The sequence below is a fragment of the Antechinus flavipes genome, chromosome 1 (genome assembly GCF_016432865.1).
Source record: "Antechinus flavipes isolate AdamAnt ecotype Samford, QLD, Australia chromosome 1, AdamAnt_v2, whole genome shotgun sequence".
Classification (NCBI taxonomy): Eukaryota; Metazoa; Chordata; class Mammalia; order Dasyuromorphia; family Dasyuridae; genus Antechinus; species Antechinus flavipes.
The window spans coordinates 630,514,464-630,520,463 of NC_067398.1; positions in this window are offsets into that span (position 1 = coordinate 630,514,464).

Genomic DNA, 6,000 nt, shown 5'->3' on the forward strand with positions numbered 1-6,000 from the left:
CTATGCTCAAAAAGTTATCAAACTGTGCATACCATTTAATTCAGCAGTGATACTACTGAGTTATATCCCAGAGAGATCTTAAAGAAGGGAAAGGGACCCACATGGGCAAAAATGTTTGTGGCAGCCCTTTTCATAGTGGCTAGAAACTGGAAAGTGAATGGATGCCCATCAATTGGAAAATGGCTGAATAAATTATACTATATGAATATTATGGAATACTATTGTTCTGTAAGAAATGACCAACAGGATGATTTCAGAGAGGCGTGGAGAGACTTACATGAACTGATGCTAAGTGAAATAAGCAGGATCGTTGTATTGGCAACAACAATACTATACAATAATCAATTCTGATATATGTGGCTCTCCTCAACAATGAATTGATTCAGACCAATTCCAATTGTTCAGCAATGAAAAGAGCCATCTAGGGAGAGGACTGTGGGAACTGAGAGTGGACCACAACATAGTATTTTCACTCTTTCTGTTGTTGTTTACTTACATTTTTGTTTTCCTTCTCAGGTTTTTTTTTTCCCTTTCTAGATTTGATTTTTCTTGTGCAGCAAGATAACTGTATGAATATGTATACACATATTGTATTTAAGATATATTTTAACATGTATTGGAATACCTGCCATTTAGGGGAGGGAGTAGAGGGAAAAAGAGGAAAATTTGGAACACAAGATTTTGCAAGGGTCAGTGCTGAAAAATTACCCATGCATATGTTTTGTAAATAAAAAGCTATTAAAACAAACACAATCAAATGCAAAAAGCCAGAAATAGTAAATGCATCCTTTTCAGATCATTATGCAATAAAATTTACATGTAATAAAGGTCGATGGAAAAATAGACAAAAACAATTGGAAACTAAGTAATCTAATTCCAAGGAATGAGTGGATGAAACGACAATGCTAAGCTTCTCACCTGTTTCTCTATTACTCTTCAATAGAGGACTTTGCCTCATACTTTATTAAGAAAATTAAGTTATTTGCGATGAATAACCTAGTTTCCTCTATTGACTATTCTCAAACCTTTTGACATTGTCCATTATTTTCTTTTTCTTTGATCCTGTGTCTGATGAAAAGAAGCCACTTTTACTCACCAAGGCCTTTTATGTCATGCTTTCTTATCTCCTCCAGCAACTTACTTTTACAATTAACCCCAACTACATATATAGTATATAATTTTTACTTTTTCTCTATTTGTTCTTTCCTTGTTTCTTACACATGTAGTCCAATCACTGCCATCCTTATAGCAACCTTTCTTTTTATATAGTATCCCTTCAAATTGTTATCCTATAATTCTACTTCTTAACTCAAACAACTTGCTAGAAAAAGCTGGGCCTAACTACTGAGCTCAAAGTCAGGAAGACTCATTTTCTTGGATTCAAATTTAACTTCAGACACTTATTAGATATGTGGTACCCAACAAGTCATTTAATCTTATTTGACTCAGTTTTCTCATCTGTAAAATAAGCTAGAGAAAAAAAATGGCAAACTACTCCAGTATCTTTGCCAAGAAAACATGAAATGAGGTCATGAGGAGTTGGGCAGTACTGAAAAACAATGGAACTGATGGCATCTTTTCATATCCAACTATATTAAAAGATTAAACACTCATCATATTTCAAGATGAAAATATAACATCTTTATTTCTCACCTGATATATATATATATATATTACTTCGGCTCAAGTTATTGCTGCACTATTGACTTGTTTCTCTCCTCCTTCCCACTTTAATGACAACAGCTTATTGGAAAAGCTCAGGTAAGAGTTTGAGACAAGACAGAAAGAAATTGCTTATTTAAGCTCTTAGCCAGAGAATGCATCATACCAAAAGTATAAGACATTCCAGAACTGCATTTCAAGATTGGTTACTAAGATAAGTCATGGCTGAAATAACATTTCAAAATCAAACTTAGATAAGTAGATAAGGGATGGATAGTAACTTTTGAAATAAGACTATCCCCTCCCAACCATGGCAAATGATCATATTTAATGGACAGACATAATTTTGCAACAAAGAATATCCAAAGCAAATCAACATCAGAAAAGGGTTAAAGATTGAATTCAATAAAATTTATACTTCTGACTCATTCAGTTCTAGTCTTATTAACTTTCATTTTCACCTAAATCAAAACTTACCAACATGAATTAAGAGAAATTTTTTAGAGAAATAATAATAATAATAATAGTTACCACTTATAAATCACATTAAAATTTGCAAAGTATTTTACAGAAATCATATGGTTTTATCTTTATAATTCTAGAATGTAGTACTTTTAATATCTCCATGTTACAGATAAGGAAACTGAGGTAGCTATCAAATATAATTTTTGAACTCAGATATTCCTGATTTCAGGTCCAGTGATCTAAATTCTCTACTACCTAGATTCATTACTCCTTCCAAAAAAGCTTTTTGGTTACTGATGTAAAGTTATTATAATGTCTCATTCTGATAGGATTATGATCCTAGGTCTTTAAAAGGTCAGGGTAATACGATTTTTAATTTTTTTTTAAATTCTAACCAAGTTCCTAAGACTATATCTGCTATCAGCCAAATCAAAAATAGTGAGCTAAAAACAAAGCCTTGGTTACATGATGACAAAATATTAAATAATGATCATATAGAAATTCCCTTCTCTGAGGGGAAACCCTAAAGTCCAAGCCCTTCATTTCATATCTGAGGAAATGGAGATTCAAAAAAGTTATACAGATTACCAATGTTTACAAAGAGGGTAGATGGAAATAGAATCCAAATCTATTCCCTCCCCCTGAAAATTCACCACACTTTTCACTCAATAAAGATCCTTCCATGAGTATAGTCCAGTTATAAAATAGCCCTCCATTGTTGTTACACTGATGGTATGTCTCACCCATTTGGAGCAAAGTTTGGGCGAATGGCACACAGCAACACAAGGATATGTCAGAATGGTTAATTGATAGACAGACTGGTGGTAATTCACTCAAAGGCAGAAAATTCTGCCTTTCTCCACCATCCAATTCAGTTGCAGGAGTGGTGGTGGCCTGAATATGCCCAAAGACTATGAATTCTACTGAAAATATGCAGAGCTTCCAGTATCTGCCTCTAATATTAGAGTTATAATTTTTTAAAAAGTTATTTCAGGAATAGCAATTTGTTCCAGGATCATTTCTTCTGAATTCCATCAGAAAAGATGAGAGCAAAATGATGATGATAAACCAAAAGAACATCTTATACAGCAACAAGATTATGTGATGATCAACTGTGGTAGACTTGGATCTTTTCAACAATGAAGTGATTTGGGCCAAATCCAATAGACTTGTGATAATGCCATCTTTATCCAAAGAGGATTATGGGGACTGAATGGGGATCATAACATAATATCTTCATCTTTTTTGTTGTTGTTTGTTTGGTTTTTTCTTTCTTTCTTGTTTTCCCCCTTTTTGATCTGATTTTTTTGGTGGGCATGATAAATGTAAAAATATGTTTAGAAGAATTGCATATGAATAATGTATATTGGATTACTTGCTGTCTAGGGGAAAAGGATGGAAAAAGGAGGGAGAAAATTATGGAGCATAAGGTTTTGCAAGGGTAAATGTTGAAAACTATCTTTGCATATATTTAAAAAAATAAAAAGCTATTACAAAAGAAAAAAGTGATGGTGATGTCAATGTCATCTAGAGTAATGTAGAGTAGGGCTTCTATGTGCCCTGAGATCAAAACGGTAGCTATGAAGACCTGGCCCCTGAAATCCTGACAAAATCTCTGAATCTGTGTTCTGATGAGGAGGAAGGAGTTAACATTTGTATCACTTTGACTAAATGCCAGACCCTATGCAAAATAAATAATTCTAAAAAATAGACAAACTAAAACATAAAAAACCGAGAAATTTGACTTTTAAACATGTTGTTTGTTCTCCATTCAAAGAGGAATTAATTGTTTATCTGGAAATCTGAATAACTGTTAAAAGTATGAGAGCAATATTGAGTCCAATCATTTTCTAGTAAAATTTCAAACTATTGTCATTGCTTCCTTTCATCATAATATCCAGTAACCTATAATATTCCTCTCAATAAAAGTCTTGTATACATTAGTTTTTAGCGTGGGCTATTGTTTACTTCTTAGGTGAGGCCAATGACATCATAAAATCACCCATTTACAAAGTACTTACAGTTAAATAAGCGGGAAAAATGGAGAGGAGAGATGAAAATCTTTCTTCCTACTTTCTTTCAATAAACCTTTTAATTATCAGTCATTCAGTTGTATCTGACTCTTCATACTCCCACAGAATATGGCATGCCAAGCTTCGCTATCTTGTGCTATCTTTCAAAGATTCTCCAAATTAATTTTTATTGTCTCCTTGATACCATTTATCCATCTCATCCTCTGCTATTTCCTTTTCCTTTGCAATCAATCTTTCCCAACATGAGGGGCTTTTCCAATCAATCCCAAGTTCTCATCACAAGACCAAAGTACTTGAGCTTAAGCTTCAATAGTTGACTTTTCAATGAATAGTCTGAATTAAGTATTGACTGATTTAATCTTTTTGCTGTCTAAAGAACTGTCAAAAGTCATCTCCAGTTCTATAAGCTTTGAAACTAAGACAAATAGTAACAGAAATAGGAATATTTAATAATTACACTCCACAGAATCAACACTTGTGCCTGAAATTTGATTTCACTGAAACAATTCTTCACAGTAATAAATTATATTGAAATGTGACTTTTCATAGAACAAGTGTATTTTATTGTTTTTTCTTTAAAAAAAATAATCTATTACTTTCATTTTTCATATTCTATTGCACAAATTAAAAAAAAAAAAAAGAGAGAGCCCTTAACACATAGCTGCATAGGCCAACAAAACAAATTCCCACATTGTCCATGTCTAAAAATGTATATTTCTTTTTCCATTTTAAGTTCATCACCTTTGTTATAAACTGTATAGCATGATTCAACTTCATTTTTTGGGATTTCTGTTTGATTAGAGTTCTAAAATCATTCAAAGTTGTTTTTCTCTATATTTTTAAATTATTCAAATTCTGCTCTCTTAGATGTGTGTCAGTTCATGGAGATTGTCTAAGATTTCTTTGAAACTATCCCTTCTATCATTTTTATGATATTTTAATACATATATCTTAGACATCAGACCTTCATCACAGATTTTTGATCTGAAGATTCCCCTCTCCTCCAATTGATCATTTCCTTTTTTAGCCTGATCAAACTGGTTTTTTTTAATATATTATTTTCAATTTCCTGTAGTGAGAGTAATCTTGTTTATCTTTTGTGATCATCTGTTTCTTTTGTTTGGTTAAGAATTGGACCATGCCCCCATCCATCACTGGTATGAAAGTTACCCCTCATTCAAAAGATTCCTCCATCAACTTCTAGTGATCATAAAATGAATGCAAGAACAAAACTCAAAGTATTGTTAAGTACTCCTATTTGGAACCATTTTCCCCAAGCCATTTCTCAATTTGCCTTTAACTTCCCTTATCACCCAAATCTTTAGATATGATTTAGTCACTATTCGGCCACAAACAGCCAGGGTTTGCAGAAAATGAATAGTTAGAGAGTTATGAGACTGGGTCCTCAGCTTTAGATCTTCTATGACATGAGGAAAAGCAGAATATGATTCTTCCTTGTTCATCACTGTTTGTTTCTTAAGAGCTGCCATAGTTGGGATGTATGGAAGTGGGAGGGAAGGGATTAAATTTATATATGGTGCCTACTAAATACCAGCCATTGTGGTAAGTGCTTAAAAATTTAGTCTTTTTTCCCAATCTCATTCCTCTCTCTGTTTGGGTCTCTGCTTGTCACAGCATTTGGAATTCAAAGTAATCAAAATTTTTAAGCCTGGATCCACCCAGGCCAAACACCCATGTGGCAATGAGGGAGTCTGAATCTCCAGAGCAGAGGGAAGAAGTGTCCACCAGCATCTGGCTCTCTTTCCCTCTCAGCTCAATCCTACCTCCTGCCTACCATCAGCTCACATTTCCTAAGACTCCCAGTGAGGGGGTAAAGGCA